Source organism: Rhinolophus ferrumequinum, chromosome 2 (genome assembly GCF_004115265.2).
Source record: "Rhinolophus ferrumequinum isolate MPI-CBG mRhiFer1 chromosome 2, mRhiFer1_v1.p, whole genome shotgun sequence".
NCBI classification, from domain to species: domain Eukaryota; kingdom Metazoa; phylum Chordata; class Mammalia; order Chiroptera; family Rhinolophidae; genus Rhinolophus; species Rhinolophus ferrumequinum.
Window position 1 is genome coordinate 31,138,358 of NC_046285.1, and position 18,968 is coordinate 31,157,325.

An 18,968-nucleotide genomic window follows, 5' to 3' on the forward strand; every position below is an offset into this window, starting at 1 on the left:
TGTTTTATTATGATATTTAAATATTCTGTGTATCTTTTCTTATTATACTTTTGTATACGTGATGTGTCAAAAGTTCAGAGAGGTGGGCTAAAAACCCTACTATGCTTCTTTCTATTTATTTTTGCCTTGCATGCCATGTTTTTTATACTTGCTTTGGTGCTAAGTTAGTTAGGGATAAAAGTTTCAAGCAGATTAGATCTTTATTGTAGATTTATTTTCATTATTTTAAAGATCTCTTTTCCTGTGTAATGATTTTTTTTCTTTCAATTCACCTACTATGTGTTAATATTGCAATGCTTGCTTTGTGTTCATTTGAATTTGTTTGGTATGCCTTTGCTTATTCCTGTTTTAAAAAACATTAAGTTACATATTTTTTCCAATTTATCTGTGTTATTGCAGTCAAATAGTTGGATTTTAAAAATCCAGTCAAGCTCTTCCACTGTGTGGGGATGCAGTGAGAAGGCACCAGCTTTAAATCAGAAAGGGTTAGGGGGAGGATGAAGAGCGTAAAGGAGGTCAAATATATGTTGACGGAAGAGACTAGACTTTGGGTGGGAAGAAGTACTAGGCAACACTTTGAGTTCAAAATGACCTTGTTACCATGCCAGGAGTGACTGTTCATATTCACCTCTTAACTACATCTGATGTTTTTGATAATTAGAAAACAGAACTCTTGGAATCTTCAAGTTTGACAGAGAACATCCGCATTTCAGTTTCTGTGCCTATCAAGAGTTTTAACTCATCAAGGATAATATGTCATCAGAAGAAATTCAGTTGAGGGCTCACCAGGTTACTGATGAGTCTTCTGGAAAAATACAAGGAGAATCCTGGGCTTAGCTATTGAGTCTCAGGTAGCAGGATTCAAGACTATCACTATGAGGGGTGAACAAGGGGAACAACTCAACCGCACAGAAGAAAGCATGGACCAAATAAACAAAGACATGGGAGAGGCAGAAAAGACTTTAACAGAGTTCAACAAGTGCTGTGGTCTTTGTGTCTGCCCATGAAATAGGACAAAGAACTTTGAGTCTGGTAAGGCCGATAAGGCAACATGGGAAGATGGTGGAGATAACTCCTCTAGCAATGTAGCATCTCAGCACCCAGGCCAAGTGACAAATGGTCAGCCTTAGCAAGTAACCACAGGAGCAGACAGCAGCAGATACATTAAACATATAACAATCATGCCAGAAAAGATGAAATGGAAGAGAGCCTGACTCAAGTGGGCAGTATCCTAGGAAACCTAAAAAATGTGGCCCTGGACATAATGAAATTTAGGCTCAAAATCGAGACATAGACTGGATCACAGAAAAGGCTGACACCAACAAAGATCGTATTGACAATGCTAATGCCAGAGTAAAGAAACTCATTAATAGCTGAAGTACTGCTGTACTTCTTTACCATTTATTCACTTGCTTCAAAGTTGTTGCTTTTTCAGAGTTTAAAATTTTGGTTCCACACACTTCTAATCAGGAGATAATGTGGAAGAAGTATGAAGAGTAACAACCCCCCTATTTTTTATTTTCTCTTTTTTCCGTTGAGGGTAGACTGCTGCTCAGCTTTGTAGTATTTTCTTTCTCAGTTTATACTCTTAGATTGGTTTTCATACATTATATATAGCATTGTTTTGTTTTGTTTTTTTCACCCTCCTCATTTACTGTAGCAGGTACTTCTACTTTCAAGATGTGGAAGTATTGCCAAAGACAGCCATAAAAAAGGGAGCTGGGGGCAGGGGTGGGGGAATGCAAGGAGGAGAAGCAAAAGGTAAGAGGTTGTTACCTCAGTAAAACTTTCAGGCCACACAGCAAAAGGTTGTATAGCCACAGCAAACATTTAGTTGGGTTTAGTTCTTAATTTAAGTTGCTATTATTGCCAATTTAGGTTAATACTTGGTTTTGGAGATTTTATATGCAATGTTTTTGTTACATAATACATCACAACTTGGCAACCTTTGCTTCAAAATCTCCAGTTTTCTTAAAGTGAGCGTAATTCCTGAACTCTTGGTGATTCAGATATGTACATAGATTCTGTGATCACATTTCATATTGCACCATACAGGAACACTTTGTGTAAATGAATAGCTTTTTATTTTCATGTTATTAGTATAGTGGTTCCATTACAGACCTATTAACCTCATACATTTGTCATTAGTCTCTGAACAAAAAATATGTAAATATGTATGTGTAACATGAGAATTTTTCTTTAAAGCAGGGATTAAATTTTTTTTGGAAAAGTTTGACAGTATATCACGTGAATTCAGATTTACCTCCATGCCAAGAATTATGTTTTAGATAGGAAAAAAGAAACTTTTTTCGATTGCAGGTAGAAAAATTATTAGATTTCTTTGAGTTTTATGTAGATATAGACTATTAGAAAGCTAGAATTCTGTTTAACTATAAAAGTTATTATGTAAAAGTAATTTGGAAAATTAGAAAAATCCAATCTATTTTTTCTTTTGCTGAATGATGTTTTGTTTTCTGTTTTTTAATAATTAGGAAGATTTATAATCTGTGTTTAAGTGTTGGTAGTTAGATCCCTAAATTTGCATATGGACTTAAGTAAATTTATTGACTTTAGATGGTTTGTATTGAATTGATACTCTGAAATTTGCATAAATTGACACACTCACATATCTTGACCATTTCTCCTCTTAATAATCTATCTCCTTTAAGAATATTTTTATTCTGCTCTACAATTCTAATCCCCTCAGTTATTTAGACATTTCCAGTTTCTTCATTTCACAGCAAATTTCCTGGGATCTTTATCTTAATTTTTTTGTTTGTTTTTACTCAAACAGTTTAAAAAAATTTCAAGAAAACCTCAGAAGTGTTGTGTATCTATTAGATTCTTGCTTTTCTGATAAAGTCTGTCTGTTACTTTTATTCCTTAACAAACTTTGGCTAAGTATAAAATTTGGGGGCTTAATTTACTTCCCATGACAATTAATAAACATTGTTGTACAGAATTGGAAAAGTTTTTTCCTCTCTTATATCTTCCCCATCAATATTAATGTAAGTACTATGATCCTCCATGTGTCTCTTCTCAAGCTATCATCTTCTATCTAATTACACGCATCTTTTGATCTTAATCCTGTTCTCTCTGACTATATTTTCAAAACTGTCTTCTAATTTTAGGTGCTTCTCATGTGGTTTCATTTTTGTAATGATTTTATTTCATTGTTGATTCCATGTGTCATCTATTAAATTACTTATCTCTCCTTCAGTTTCTTTGTCTTCTTTGAACTCTTTTTTCCCAAGTGTCCAACTTGACTTTATTTGGAATTTACTTTCTTTGAAATTTATAAGTTTCTTTGAAATCTCTCGTCTGAATTTTAGTTTTCAACTAATTTTTTCTACATTATTTTCCAACTTCTATGCAATACCTTAATAAAGAGCTTGTTCTCTCTCTACTGGTCATCTTTGAGTGAGATCTCCTGGGCCAGGGCCACCTATTTGCCCAACAGTGGTGTGGGGAGGGTCAGGAGGAATGAATTGATCTTGGATTGCAGTCTCACACACTTTCTTGCCAAAACCTCCCTGTCATCTTCCCTCTGAAGCATGTCTCCTCTTAGTCCGCATGCTTCTCTTTTGGGGGATAATCAAGAGGTCCTTGTGGGTTGCAAGGAAAGTCGGAAAGTCAAAAGTCCTTCATGGGCACATCTCACTGCCACCAACGGTAGAACTGCATTTGACCCTTACCCTCTCTGCTGTCCTCTGCTACTCCTCTAGTTTGCTTTCGCACTTATGAGACCCTATCATTGTTTTGGGCATACATACATTCTTCCTAGTTTCAGGTTTGGAGCTGTGCATTTTCAGTTTCGTGAGAGATTTTTTTCTCCCCCTACATTTTGAAAGTATGCTGCTTTCAGCGTACTTTGGGAGGACTGGTAAACAAAACACCCTTTCCTGCTTTACCTTTAATTGGAAATCCCCATACCAGTAGTTTATTGTTTTTTGTAGTCTAAAGAAATCTCATCACAAATGATTTTAAAGAATTTACAGTGACTCAGCTGTGTGAAAAATTTATCAAAATATAAATCCACAGGGCATTACCAAAATCACTGAGAAGACCAAGGGTTTCCAGTTACCTATAGTATTCATTCAAGCTCATATTCCCAAAACATTTATTATTGAATTATTAATGCATGAAATGATGGGTTAGAATGTATAAAAGCAAAGACTGGGATCAGACTGACTAGTTTTAATTTTAGCCTCATTAGTGTCAACATTATTTAGTAGGGAATGAAGGAGTCATTGACGTTTTTACCAGGGAAGTCATTTGATTAAGAGTCTGTTTAAGAAAGATGGATTGGAGAGAGAAGAGGGGAAGGATTAACAGAAAGGAGTCTGGTTAAGACTACTTTTGAAATTTGCATTGTGTTTTGCACTCACTACTTGAGGTTTACCAATCCTGAATTAGAGAATAAAAAGAATATTACTTACACTTTGGCAAACTCTCTAGTATAGATGACATTTCTCACAGTGCCCCTGTTTACCCATTAGTAAAATACTACAAATTCTAATTTTTAGTCAGATACAATTGATAACTACCTGAAATACAGGTAAACTCTGGACCAAGATGGTGACATAAGAAGCTCCTGAATTTCTCTTCTCCCACTGAGACACTGAATATGTAGCTACACATGGAGCAATTCCCTCAGGGAGAAATCCAGAAACCAGTTCAGTGACTCCTACACATTGGGAGACTGAGAGAATACCACACTGACACGGGCAGGAGAGGCTGAGACACATTCTTGGCATAAACCCCACCCCAGCACAGTACCATACAGTGGATAGGGAATCCCCAACTTCCAGATGACCCCTGAGGTGTGAAGGGTTTGAATCACACACACAACACCCCAGCTTTACAGGATGCCACCTTAAAAGTTGGGGGCAATAGGCTTCCCAAATCGCCTAGATCTGAAAAGCCAGTGGGGCTTGTATTCATGAGTCTTACAGGACCAAAGCAAACAAAAGAACAGTTGTTAACAGGTGTGCAAACACTGCTGCTATCAGCTATCAGTGCCCCAGGGCTCAGTGTGCAGGGAGCAGTCATAAATGCCCATTGTATATTGTTAGTATACCAATATCCCAATGTATATTATGGATACACAAGGTAAACAAATTTAAATTGTGACTTCAAAAACAAAATGTGGGAATATAAAAGTGTCAAGCTTTTGTATGCATTTGAAGTTAACTTGTTGTCAGCTTAACATAGGCTGTTACAACTATGTTTTACGTAAGCCTCGTGGTAACCACAAAGCAAAAACCTACAGTAGATACACAAAAGGTAAAGGAATCAAAGCTTACTACCACAGGAAATCATCAAATCACAAAAGAAGAGAGAAAGAGGGGAAGAAAGGACCAGTGGTACTACAAAATAGCCAGAAAACAATGAATAAATTGGCAATAGTAAGTCCATACTTATCAATAGTTACTTTAAAAGTAAATGGATTAGGTTCTCCAATTTAAAAACAAAGTGTGGATGAATAGATAAAAAGAAAAGACCCAACTATATGTTGCCTGCAAGAGACTCACTTCAGCTTTAAGGATACACAGACTGAAAGTGAATGGATGGAAAAAAAATACTCCATGCAAACAGAAACCAAAAGGAATAGCTATGTTTATATCCGACAAAATAGACTTCAAAACAAAGACAGTAACAAGAGAAAAAGAAAGTCATTATAATAATGATAAATGGGTATATTCACGAGAGGGTATAACATTTATAAATATTTATGTACCCAACATCAGAGCACCTCAATATATAAAGCAAATATTAACAGATCTGAAGGGAGAAATAGCAATACAATAGTAGTAGGGGAACTTAATAGTCTACTTTCAACAATGGCTAGATTATCCAGACAAAATCCATAAGGAAAATTAGACATAGACTACACGTTAGACCAGATAGTCCTAATAAACATGTATAGGCACATACATTCCATCCACCAGCAGCAAAATATGCATTATTCTCAAGTCCACACAGAACATACCCCAGGATAGATCATGTTAGGCCACAGAACAAGTCATAATATACTTAATAAGACTGCAATCATATCAAGCATCCTTTCTGACCACAATGCTATGAAACTGAAATCAATTACAAGAGGAAAACTGGAAAATTCACAAATATGTGGAGATTAAATAACATACTCCTGAATAACCAATGGATCAAAGAAGAAATTAAGGGAGAAGTAAAAAAATATCTTCAGACAGATGAAAATGGAAATAAAATATACCAAAATTTATGGTCTAGGAGACCATACAGTTCTAGGAGAGAAGGTTACAGCGATAAATAGCTAGCTTAAGAAACAAGAAAGATCTTAAACACCCTAACTTTACACCTTAAGGAACTAGAAAGAAAACAGCAAACTAAGCCCAAAGTTGGTAGAATGAAGGAAATAACAAAGATCAAATCAGATATAAATGAAATTGGGACTGAAATATACAGTGGGTGCCAAAAAAATGTATATGCATTTTAAGAAAGGAAAAAATTGTATTAAAATACACTGATGATAACCACTTTGAGCACCTCTTGTAATTGCAGAAGTCAAACATGACTAGTATTCATCTTTTGTAATTGGTATATATTGAGAATTACAATTTTTACACAGTTTTTTCCTTACTTAATGTGTATACATTTTCTTGGCACCTTCTGTAAATATAATGATACACTTATTAGTGACATATGCCTACTTTGCAGAAGGCACTGTTAGACATTGTGGAGAAGAAATAGGAAATAGAATATTGTTTTACCCTTGAGAAGCTTACATTTTATAGTGTTTAGACAGAATAATGAACCCCTGAAGATGTCCAGGTCCTAATCCTCTGGAATGTGACTACTTATGTTACCTTACATAGCAAAGGAAATTTCCAGATGTGATTAAGGTTAAGGACTTTGAGATGAAGAAATTAACTTGGATCACCCAGGTAGGTCCAATGTAATCACATGAGTCCTTAAAAGTGGAAAACCTGTCCTGGCTTTGGTCAGAGAAAGATATAATGATGAAAGAAGATATAATGATGGAAGATATAATGATGAAAGAGAGAGATGTGGTATTTCTGGCTTTGAAGATGGAGGAAAGGACTCTTAAGCCAACGAATGTGAGTGGCCTCTAGAAGCTAGAAAAGGCAAGGAAATGGATTTTCCCTTATAGCTTCTACAAAGGAATGCTGTCCTGCTGATTCATTTTTAGCCCAGTGAGATCCTAGGCTATGGACCTATAGAATTGGTGGATAATAAATTTGTGTTGTTTTAAGCCACTAAATTTATGATGGTTTGTTATGGTAACAATAGAAAACAATGCCTATAGGAACAAAAAGTCTAGAATTGTGCCACAAAATATGGCACTCCCTGTATTTTTCCAATTCAATTTTGACAATTTGAAGCAAGATATGGGAAGTACACTAGAGACATGACCAAAACCCTGTAAGTGTTGAGAGCAAAAGAGGGAACAAAGAGGACTTCAAGAAGGAGGAGGTATTTGATCTGGATTTTTGAGGTTGAATAGAAATTCAAGAAGTAGAGATGAAGTCAACAAACTCCAGGTTGAGGGAATGAGATTTACAAGGGAAACAAGTGTGAAAATATGTACTGTGCTTGGAAAAAAAGTGGATTGATCAGTGTTGTGGTATGGGTGATTAGATTAAAATTGCTAAAATATTTCCGTTATTGAATATTTTTATTAAATCACAAATATATAAAACATTCAGAATGCAATGATACAAAGAAGCTCTGGTTGGAACCAGATTATGCACAGTTCTATTTTTTTTTATTTAATATATATTAAAATAGTATATGCATATATTAAAAACCTGTTGCTTTTTAAAAAATGTAATGCTTTGGTCAAAGATTACTTTAAGGAGAATTGGCTGGGGCAGAAAGAGGAGAAAGATTAATTGGCAGGAGAAGAGTTAGGAGGCCGCTCACTGAGGCTGTCTAGATGAGGTAGCAGCATCTCAATAAAACACAGAACAGATGCCAGCAAATTTTTGCACCCATTTTCTGCATTATTTCTTTCAAGAAATATTGCTCTATGGTTAAGTTCCCTTATCTTGTGGACCTTTGGACATATGTGAACTGCAAGACAAATAGGCATAACATAAAAGTATATTTACAAGCAATTTAACTAACTTGAAACACATTACTTCAATGCCTGGCAAATTAAGCTGGTAAATCCCTTTCCCCCATGCTGACATTGTTCTGATCTTTAGAACCTGCCTGCTTTTCTTGGTTGAACCAGAGAAGAGTCTCCTAAATTTCCCACCTTCCTTGCTTTGGTCACAATCCTCCCCAATACTGTGCCATGATCCCTGGGATGACCCTACTTCCACCCTGTGAGATCCATTACCTGTATCACCAGGTGCTGCCTGCCTCAGCTGTGGGCAACTTGCACTTCAAGTATCTTGAAATCTTGCCAGTTTCTCCAGGAAGAATAGAAATAATTTCCTTGATTTTACTTTTGCTCTCTGTGCCTTTCTATTTACCAACTGTCTCCTTCTCCTTCTCTTACCATCTCCTGTTTTCCATGGAGCTCTTACACCTTCAACCATTTCTACAGACTCCTTTCTTTAGGCCACTTCTCACATGGAATGTGAGCCTTCAGCTTTATTTTGATGGTGTCGTTACAGATGGGAAGCATTGTAGAGGTGACAGGATCAGTGACTGAATAGATTAGGATGAGAGGGAGAGGAATAAACAGAGGATAAAGATGGTTGGGCTTTTCCAGCCTGAGTGCCTAGCAGAATGTGATTCATTGACAGATAATGAAAAGTAAGAAGCTGGCTCTGATGGCCAGGCTTTGGCTTTTGGACATGTTAAATTTGAGGCTCTAAATGCCTAACTTAAATGGAGCTGTATGGCAAACATTTGGAAATGACCCACTGGCCCGGTCAACATAATGAGTGTATGGTAAAATCTGCTGGCAGACATATAGAGAGGATCATTTTAAAGGTGAAAATATATGAGGAGAATGAGTTTGAGAGGATACATGGAGAAGGAAAGAGGGCAAAAGAAAGCAAAAGGTCACGGACATGTTGCTTTTTCATTATCTTTTACAATCTTCCTCCCTTTCTATTGGTAAGTAGTCTAGTTGACTCACTGAAGGTGTCCTCCTGGCCAACTTTTAGCAACTGGAAGCCACTATTCTTACTCTTGGACCCACTGCCCTTCTTGTTGGCCTGGGATGTGGGGAGTTTACATACCTATTCTCTGTTGGTTTATCTCATTCAGTGCCGTATTTGCCTAAAATTAAAAGTCCCCAATCTGAGCTGCATATCCCAAGTATATATTCTGCCTTTACATCATAGCTAAGTTCCTCCAAGTTAACCCAGAGAGGGAAAACCCAAGTCTTCTTTTTCCCTTCTGAGTCTCTGGCAATGAGCAGTAATGAAAGTGTAGTCTTTGTGAATGAAAAACATGATCTACACCCATATTGGTATGCTCTGAGAATACTCCAGTGCTTCCAAATAGCTTTTGCTCTAATATATTTCTTTATAGTAATGGCCATCTCAGCTGCACCCATATGAAAAGCTTTTAATTTGGTTAAATTTATGCTGGGAGCTGTTGAAAATTGAAGCCTTGTGGGGGTTTCTCCCCACCTCTCATTGTAATTCTCATGCGAATTTCTCCCCTGCAAAGTTATGCAGCTCTCCATCTGGCCATATTCATAAGCCATCTTTCTCATAGAACTTTGATAAAATGCATCAGCTTTCCTAGAATTAGATTAGCATCTTGATCTGAGAGCTTTCCAGGCTCTTGCTGATGACAGGAGATGAAAGCCTCATAAATAAAAATGCTACTTTGTTTACTTCTGTGTTGTGATGGACCCTATGGAAGAGGAAGACAATTAGATCTAAACATCTTTTTATTCTATGTTACAGATATTCTTTTGTTCCATAGCTTGACACTAATGCCCTCTCTTTGAGTGTTATCTACTGTGAAGATTGTATAATAGCACTGAAAAGTTAAATAGCACCTACAAACTAGCATTTGCTTCTTCTAAATACTTCAGAAATCTTCACAATAGAGAATGTGGGTTCTTTGTGCTATATTATCAATTACCATCATTGTAAAAAAGGCAATAATGAATTGATTTATTTTTTCCTTATAATTTTATGTTTTTTTTTTTTAATTAAAATTTATTGGGGTGACAATTGTTAGTAAAGTTATATAGATTTCAGGTGTACAATTCTGTATTACATCATCTATAAATTACATTGTATGTTCACCACCCAGAATCAGTTCTCTTTCCATCACCATATATTTGATCCCCTTTATCCTTATCTACCACCTCTTTTACCCCCTTACCCTCTGGTAACCACTAAACTATTGTCTGTGTCTATGAGTTTTTGTTTCTCATTTTTTTTCTTGTTCTTTTGTTCTTTTTGGTTTATATACCACATATCAGTGAAATCACATGGTTCTCTGCTTTTTCTGTCTGACTTATTTCGCTTAGCATTATAATCTCAAGATCCATCCATGTTGTGACAAATGTTCCTATATGATCTTTTCTTACGGCCGAATAGTATTCCATTATGTATATATATATCACAACTTCTTTATCCATTCATCTATCGAAGGACATTTTGGTTGTTTCCGTGTCTTGGCCACCATAAATAAAGCTGCAATGAACATTGGAGCACATGTGTCTTTATAGATAAATGTTTTCAGATTTTATGGGTAGATACCCAGGAGGGGGATTGCTGGGTCATACTGTAATTCCATTCATAATTTTTTGAGGAACCTCCACTCTGCCTTCCATAGCAGCTGCAGGAGTCTGCATTCCCGCCAACAGTGTATGAGGGTTCCTTTTTCTCCACAGCCTCTCCAACACTTGCTACTATTTGTCTTGTTGATGATGGCCATTCTGACTGGGGTAAGGTAATATCTCATTGTGGTTTTTATTTGTATTTCTCTGATGATTAGTGATGTTGAGCATTTCTTCATATGTCTATTTGCCATTTGTATGTCCTCTTTGGAGAAATGTCTCTTCAGGTCCTCTGCCCATTTTTCAATTGGGTTGGTTGTTTTTTTTTTTTGTTGAGTTGCATGAGTTCCTTGTATATTTTGGATATCAGCCCCTTATTGGAGGCACTGTTTGCAAAAATCTTCTCCCATTCAGTTGGTTGCCTCTTTATTTTGTCAAGGGTTTCTTTTGCTGTGCAGAAGCTTTTAAGTTTGATATAGTCCCATTCATTTATTTTGGCTTTTACTTCCCTTGCCTTTGGAGTCAAATTCATAAAATGCTCTTTGAACCCAAGGTCCATAAGTTTAGTACCTATGTTTTCTTCTATGCAGTTTATTGTGTCAGGCCTTAAGTCTTTGATCCATTTTGAATTAATTTTGGTACATGGTAACAGATAGCAGTCCAGTTTCATTCTTTTGCACGTGGCTTTCCAATTCTCCCAGCACCACGTATTGAAGAGGCTGTCTTTTCTCTATTGTATGTTTTTTGCTTCTTTGTCAAAAATTATCTGACCATATTTATGTGGTTTTATTTCTGAGTTTTTAATTCTATTCCATTGGTCTGCATGTCTGTTTTTCTGCAACTACCATGCTGTTTTGATTATTGTTGCCCTGTAATACAAGCTAAAGTCAGGGAGTATGATACCTCCAGCACCGTTCTTTTTTCTTAAGATTGCTGTGGCTATTCTGGGTCTTTTGTGGTTCCAAACAAATCTGATGATTTTTTGTTCTATTTCTGTAAAAAATGCCATTGGGATTTTGATGGGGATTGCATTAAATCTGCATATTGCTTTGGGTAATATGACCATTTTAACTATGTTGATTCTTCCAATCCATGAGCACGGAAAGCTTTCCATTTCTTTGTGTCTTCTTCAATTTCTTTTAAAAATGTCTTATAGTTTTCAGCATATAGGTCCTTCACATCCTTTGTTAAGTTTATTCCTAGGTATTTTATTCTTTTTGCTGCAATTGCAAAAGGAATTGTTTTTTGCATTTCTTTTTCTGAGATTTCATTGTTAGTATATAGAAATGCAATGGACTTTTGTATGTTGATTTTGTAGCCAGCAACTTTACTGTATTCGTTGATTACAGTTTCTAATAGCTTTTTGGTGGAGTCTTTAGGGTTTTCTATCTGTAGCATCATGTCATCTGCAAAGAGTGACAATTTAACTTCTTCATTCCCAATTTGGATGCCTTTTATTTCTTTCTCTTGCCTGATTGCTCTGGCGAGGACTTCCAACACTATGTTGAATAGCAGAGGTGATACAGGACAGCGCTGTCGTGTTCCTGAACGTAGAGCAAAGGGCTTCAGTTTTTTACCATTAATTATGAGATTAGCTGAGGGTTTGTCATATATGGCCCTTATTATGTTAAGGCATTTTCCTTCTATACCTATTTTATTAAGTTTTCTAATCATAAATGGATGTGGTATCTTGTCAAATGCTTTTTCTGCATCAATTGATATAATCAAATGATTTTTGTCCTTTATTTTGTTTATGTGATGTATCACAGTGATGGATTTGCGTATGTTGAACCATCGTTGTGCCCCGGGAAGAACCCTACTTGGTCGTGATGAATAATCTTTTTAATGCATTGTTACATTCGATTTGCTAAAATTCTGTTTAGGATTTTTCCATCTGTATTCATCAGAGATTTTGGTCTGTTGTTCTCTTTTTTTTTGTTGTCCTTACCAGGTTTTGGTATTGGGGTAATGTTGGCCTCATAAAATGAGTTAGGGAGTACTGTCTCTTCTTCAATTTTTTGGAAGAGTTTGAGCAGGATTGGTATTAGATCCTCTTTGAAGTTTTGGTAGAATTCACTAGTGAAGCCATCTGGTCCCAGACTTCTGCTTTGGGGAAGGTTTTGGATGACTGATTCAATTTCCTTACTGGTGATCAGTCTGTTTAGATTTTCCAGTTCTCATGGTTCAGCCCAGGAAGGCTATATGTTTCTAAGAACTTGTCCATTTCTTCTAGGTTATTGAATTTGGTGGCATATAGTCCTTCATAGTATTCTTCGATGATCCTTTGTATTTCTGTGGCATCTATGATAACTTCTCCTTTTTCTTTTCTGATTTTATTAGTGTCTCTTCTCTGTTTATCTTAGTGAGCCTAGCCAAGGGTTTGTCAATTTTGTTAAATCTTTTCAAAGAACCAGCTTTTTGTCACATTAATTTATTCTATTGTCTTTTTGTTCTCTATTTCATTTAGTTCTGCTCTGATTTTTATTATTTCCTTTCTTCTACTGACCTTTGGTTTCATTTGTTTTTCTTTTTCTTGTTCTTTAAGGTGTAACGTGAGGTTATTTATTTGAGATTTTTCTTGTGTCTTGAAATAGGCCTGTAATCATATAAATTTCCCTCTTAAAACTGTTCTTTACCAAAGAGATTGAAATTTTAAAAAAGAACCAAATAGAATTTCTGGAGAGTAAGAACTCAATAGAAGAAATTAAGAATGAAATAGTCAGCTTAGGTAGTAGAGTTGACCAGATGGAGGAAAGAATCAGTGACATCGAAGATAGAAACCTGGAAATTACACTGAAGGAAGAAGAAAGAGACTTGAGACTACAAGAACTTTCTGACTCCGTCAGAAATAGCAATATAAGAATAATGGGCATACCAGAAGGAGAAGAAAGAGAGAAGGGAACAGAGAATATATCCAAACAAATTGTCGATGAGAACTTCCCAAACTTGTGGACAGAGCTGGATCCTACAACTCACCCATTTAAACCCATAAGGCAGTTCTGGGACATAAAATTCACACTTAGGATCCACTTGACTTGAGATATAACTGAATAAATTTGAGATGGGACTTGATTTTATCAATATGATATTGTTTGTGATTATTCTACTTTTGCATTAAAAAGATTTTGAGGCAGGTGACCTTTTTGTTATTGTTATTAAAATAATCACAATAAAGTTATTTCTCATGATAATTTATATTATTTAAGAATGTAGTGGTTAGGATCTGGAAGAGAACTGTGGCCATAACGTTTCAAGAAATCAGTATTTCTGAAGACAAAGTTAAGGAGATTTAGGGAGTGAAAGAGAGGATTGTGATATCCTGAACAGAAGTCTGAATGACATCACAAAGAACAGTAGCAGGTTTTAGATGGGGGTGTATCTCCCTGGTACGTTGGAAAACTCACTTTGATTGAGCGATGAGGAAGAAGACAGCTTAGGAATAATCAGGCTGATTCAAGAAAGAACTGATGTAGGGCATGTGGAAATGGCACTAGAAATAATTTTGGGTCAATGAAACATATTCAAATTCCTCATCTTGGAATAAAATGGAATTCTAAAGTTTTTCTGAAAATAAAGTTTTAAATATGATATTTGTTTGATTTATATTCTCAAGACTCAAGTCTCTTTCAAACTACTTTCTACATTTCTATAACTCCCATTTATCTTCCACACCCTTTGAACACAATTTTTAAACAAATTTTAACAGAAAATAAGTTATTTTATTTTCTAAAGTATGGAGAAATTTATAATGCATTGCCTTTATATAGAAGGATTTCTTTTCTTTTTTAAAAAAATTAAAATGTATTGCGGTGACAATGGATAGTAAAATTACATAGCTTTGAATTGTACAGTTCTGTAATACATACATCATCTCTGTGCACATATTAGGATTTCTTAAAATTTAACTCTCTTTCAGGGAAAAACAATTGCCTAAGAAGGTAGTTAAAATTACAGGCCATTTTGATCAACAATTTATGCCTCGTTTATGCTGTCTAATGATAGAAAACCAAGAGTGAGTTCTTTTAAAATACTAGCTACGATTTCAGAAAACTGCCAGTCTCATCGTGTTTTTATTATGGAAAGGGATCCTAATTGCAACAGAAAAAAAAAATAGACAGGAGCCATATGGAACTTTATGCATTTGCTGCCAAGAAATTGTTTTCTGTTTTAAAAACCAATGACATCCATGATGTGTAGAGAAATGCAATCCTTTATATTCAATGATGCATTTGATTGAGTAACATTGACTGGAAAGATGGAATGAGATGTTTGTTTTTAAGAAATTATTTAAATGTACTGGTTATGAATTGAATTATCCAAAATGGATTTTCTGACTATAGGTTTTTAATTTTTTTTTTTTTGGTTAACTTTAAATTTCCATTTATAAACATATGTCAATTGGCCCTTTACTTGTTAACTTTTACAGGATTGTGTGTGTGAATGTGTGTGTGTGTATGTGTGTGTGTGTGAAGGGAGTTTTTGTTTAACTTGTAGAAAGCAGAATGATTTTATATTTTGTAGGATATTAAAAATATATATAAAATTAGGATGAAATAAGTTGGCCCTAGGAACTTGTACTGGTTTTGAAATCACAGCACAAAACTGAGTATTAGAATCAAATTGAGGTTTTATTAAATTTTATATGCCAACTTTTGACATGAAAATTATAGACTGAGGAACAGAGGAACAAATGGATAACAGCTTCATGTGAGATGGTGGTTTTCATAGTGTAACAAGGTCTTATTGCAAGAGGACTCAGTTTCAGCTCTGAGGAAGTTGGAACTTCTCATGTAAGAAAATTGAGGCCATCCCTGTTGTGGGGGGATGTTGTGGCCATCCCTGCTGCTGGGTCCCATCTGCTGTCACTGACTTCCACAGGTTTTTGGGAATTTATCACTCATCTTGATGGAATTTTTCTTCTTTATAATGGTCCTTACTTTTCCTTCTATCATCACACAGATTGAGTATGGGCACTCTCCTCATTTTATTGTTCCTTCTTTAGAGTGTAATGAAGGGCCTTATTCATTGTTTCTTATAGAATCCCTTGTGTTAAAAACTGTTTCCTTCAGGTCGCTCTTTCAGTTTCTCACGGCCTCTTGGGGATGTGTAGTTTGTCTTAAGATAACGTGAGCCATACTGTATAATTCAGCACCCTAAATCTTCTCTTGCAGTATGCAGTTGCAGATGTCCCCAAATGGTATGGAGCAGCTAGATGTCCTCTTATCTTAGGATGAGTTCTCTACCCATCAGGTTAGAACTTCTGGGGCCACATATGAAGTAGATTAGTTCTCCATGGTGCCCGTCGGTAGACTTTCTACACCCATGGAACAATGAAATGCTAAAAATGATTGAGTGATAGGCTTGCTGTGCTGATTTTTTCCAAGTTAAATTCTCTTTTTCTCTCTCTTCCCCAATTAATGGGCATATGAAAGAATGGGTGTTGTATGGGTGACTCACACATTTTAATGTAGAACTTTATAAAAGTGAATTTCAGTAAGATTATTTTTTTTAAACACAAGACCACATCAAAGAAAAAGAAACACTCTTTAGCTGTTGATTGGCTTTCAACACTTATTATGTGAGAAAGGAAATGTCAGTAACTTAAAAGAAATTTTAAGATCAATGTGCTTGAGCTTTTCTGATTTTAAAATTCTTTACAAAAACTTGTTAAAAAGATTATGTAATGGAAGCAAGATGGCTGAAACTTCTCAAGGCATTGGGGAAATTTCTTTGTTTCTCATAAATGCAAAAGATAGAGAAGTGGAGTCTTATTCTGGGGAGACCACTAGCCAGGGTCGGTATACATGTTAAATTATGTGCAGGCATTGCTTTGTAGGAACTACTGCTCTGATTTACACAGAAACAAAGACTGGCCTACAACTACGTATTCACAAGAGCCATGGTGAAATAATTGGAGAGGCAAAGGTGGTAAATGAACCAGTTGTTGGGGAATTCAGGTCTAAATGGATTTTCTGCGGAGGTGACCTGAAGTGACCCCAAGTTTTCCTTTCTTCCACTTGTGGAGATCTGGTCTTCGAAATGTGGTGGAAGGTTAACATGTCAGAATGTGACTTTATTCTGTCCCTGTAATAACCAAAGATGTTTTAGAAAATCAATTTTCTTTCTCCAGGAGGACTCCACTAAAGTACAGGACTATAGTCTATTGGGGAAATTTCCTCTGAAGATGGACATGGTTTCATTAGCTCTTGCTGCAGAGAAGATGATGAATCAACTTAGTTATTTGCTGCTTTTCTTATTAACGGTTTTATCCTTATCCATTTCTTTTCAACATAGAAGAGTATGGGAGCCTAAATGGGATTGCTGAAATTTGTCATTTTCAGGAGCATAGGGATCTCCCTGAAATAAACTAACAGCATCTGCTTTCAACACTGATGTCTATAAAACTGCAATGGAGAGGGATATGTGTGAACCTTCAAACCCCAGACACTGCTGCATTTAAAAAGAATTGTTGCTATGGATGTTAAAATAGTTTCCTCCTGGTTGCTGTTTATACCTTTTTGTGTGTTTGCTCAGATGCATTTCACCAACTCCAGATTTTTGAATACAAGAATTTTGCATTAGATGAAGATGTAGAATTGTGTTAGTATTTTATTTTATTTATATTTTTTAGAGTGTACAATTTGGTAAGTTTTTTTTTTTACGTTTAGTTTCAGGTGTACAAACCGATATAGTGATTAGACATTTACACACCTCACAAAGTGATAACCCCAAAAGTATACTACCCACCTGACACCATACATAGCTATTACAATACCACTGACTATATTCCCTATGCTATACTTTACATTCCTTGACTATATATTTTTAAAAATTATAGTTGACATTCAATATTATTTTATATTAGTTTCAGGTGTAGTGGTTAGGCATTTATATAATTTATTAAGTGATTCCCCCGATAAGTCTAGAACCCATCTGACACTATACATAGTTTTTACAATATTATTGACTATATTTTTCATACTGTATTTAACAACCCCATGATTATTTTGTAACTACCAATTTGTACTTCCCAATCCCTTCACCTTTCTCACCCATCCCCCATTCCTTCTAGCAACCATCAGTTTGTTTTGTATATCTATTCATCTATTTCTGTTTCTTTGTTCATTTATTCTGTTCTTTAGATTCCACATATGGTATTTGTCTTTCTCAGTCTGACTTATTTCACTTAGCATAATATCTTCTAGGTCCATCCATGTTGTTGCTAATGGCAAGATTTCATTCTTTTTTATGGTAGAGTAATATTCCATTGTATAAATGTACCACAATTTCTTTATCCAATTGTCTATTGATGGGCTTTTTGGTTATTTCCATATCTTGGCTATTGTGAATAGCATTGAAGTAAACATAAGGATGCATATATCTTTTCGAATTAATATTTTGGATTTCTTTGGATAAATATCCAGGAGTTGAATTGCTGGGGCATAAGGTAGTTCTATTTTTAATTTTTTGAGGAACCTCCATATTGTTTTCCATCGTGGCTGCACTAATTTGCAATCCCAACAGTTCATGAGGGTTCCCTTTTTTCCACATCCTCACCAACACTTCTTGTTTGTTGATTTACTGATGATGGACGTTCTGACAGGAGTGAGGTGATATCTCATTGTGGTTTTTATTTGCATTTCTCTGGTGATAAGTGACACTGAGTATCTTTTCATGTGTCTATTGGCCATCTGTATGTCCTTTTTGGAGAAATGAATATTCAGTTCCTCTGCCTATTTTTTTTGAAGGGATTATTTGTGTTTTTGTTGTAGAGTTGTATGAGTTGTTTTTGTTTTTAATAAATTTTTGATATTAACCCCTAGTCAGATGTATCATTGACAAATGTATTCTTCCATTCAGTAGGATGTCTTTTTGTTTTGTTGATGGTTTCCTTTCCTGTGAAAATACTTTTTAGTTTGATGTAGTATCATTTGTTTATTTTTTCTTTTGTTTCCCTTACCCAAGGAGATATATCAGTGAAAAATATTACTAAGGGTAATGTCTGAGAGTTTACTTCCTATATTTTCTTCTAGGAGTTTTATGGTTTCAGGTCTTACATTTAAATTTTTAGTCCATTTTAAGTTTATGCTTGTATATGGCATAAGAAGATTGTCCAGTCATTTTTTTTGCGTGTATCTGTTCAGTTTTCCCAGTACATTTTATTGAATAGACTGTCTTTATCCCAATGTAAATTCTTGCTTCCTTTGTCATAGATTAAATTACCATATAGGTATGGATTATTTCTGGGATCACTATTCTG

At 35.4% G+C, this 18,968-nt stretch overlaps 1 pseudogene; it reads left to right on the top strand.

Moving 5' to 3' along the window:
• The window catches only part of LOC117032488 (synaptosomal-associated protein 23-like), a 58,691-nt pseudogene extending 57,314 nt beyond the window's left edge, over positions 1 to 1,377 (top strand).
• Positions 1,378 to 18,968: the final 17,591 nt, after the last annotated feature.